This window comes from Triticum dicoccoides, chromosome 4B (assembly GCF_002162155.2).
Source record: "Triticum dicoccoides isolate Atlit2015 ecotype Zavitan chromosome 4B, WEW_v2.0, whole genome shotgun sequence".
NCBI classification, from domain to species: domain Eukaryota; kingdom Viridiplantae; phylum Streptophyta; class Magnoliopsida; order Poales; family Poaceae; genus Triticum; species Triticum dicoccoides.
In genome coordinates this window covers 632,865,717-632,866,976 of record NC_041387.1, presented here as the reverse complement: position 1 = coordinate 632,866,976, position 1,260 = coordinate 632,865,717, and positions in this window count along the sequence as shown.

Sequence of the window (1,260 nt, the reverse complement as noted above, 5' to 3'; positions counted from 1 at the left end):
GTATTTGTGTGGGTGGGTGGATTTAAGTCCGAACCCTGGCCCAATCTGGGATCCGGAGTTTGAGAAGTCTCCGAGCTTAACAGTTCGGGCTCCGGGATATCGACCAATTTTTCCGGCCCACAGTCCCACCCTAGGTTCGGAGTACGGGGCATGTCTTCCTGCGAGCGCGTATCTGGCTCGGTTAGCTCAGAAATCCGGACATAGTTCATCCTCAATATAGGGGAAGAGTTGTCGTATTGCTCCTCCACTACCTCTATCTGATGGGTGATCAACGGAGATTTAATCTCTCTCTGATCGGGTTTAAGCCCAATCCGATCGTAGTCCGTAGCGACACCCAGGGCGGTGATGTGATCCAGGAGTTCGTTTAAAGATGATAACTCCGTCAGATCCATCTGTTTAGAGTATTCTGAGCTAATGTGGAGGCGATTTTTGATGACCCGAGAAGTCATCGTCGACCCGACGGTCGAGCGGGCGGTCATGGTGAAGCCGCCCAGCCGGAGGGTTTGTCCTGAGGCCAGGGCTCCTCCGGAGGTGATGTTGTCCTTGATAACAAGGAGATCCATCAATCCTATCTTCGATGTCACAGTGGAACTCTCAATGAAAGCACCAATGTCTGTGTCAAAACCGGGGGATCTCGGGTAGGGGGTCCCAAACTGTGCATCTAAGGCTAAGGGTAACAGGAGGTGGGGAACACAATGTTTACCTAGGTTCGGGCCCTCTCTATGGAGGTAATACCCTACTTCCTGCTTGATTGATCTTGATGATATGAGTATTACAAGAGTTGATCTACCATGAGGTCATAATGGCGAAACCCTAGAAGCTAGCCTATGATTATGATTGTCCTTGTCCTACGGACTAAGCCCTCCGGTTTATATAGACACTTGAGGGGGCTGGGTTACAGAAGGTCGGTTACAGACAAAGGAATCTACATATCCGAGTCGCCAAGCTTGCCTTCCACGCAAAGGAGGGTCCCATCCGGACACGGGACGAAGTCTTGTATCTTGTATCTTCATAGCCCAACAGTCTGGCCCATGTATATAGTCCGGTTGTCCGAGGACCCCTTAATCCAGGACTCCCTCAATGGGCCCCCTCTTTGTCGTCTGCTAGCCGACGTCAAAGCGTTCTTTGCCATCTCCTAGCATACGGCAAAGGAGAAGCGGACGACAAAGCTTCGAAAATGACAAAACAGGGTTGCGCCCCCGCCATCGCTCTCGCTCTCTCTCTCTCTGTCTCTCTCTCTCTCTCTCTTTCTCTCTCTCT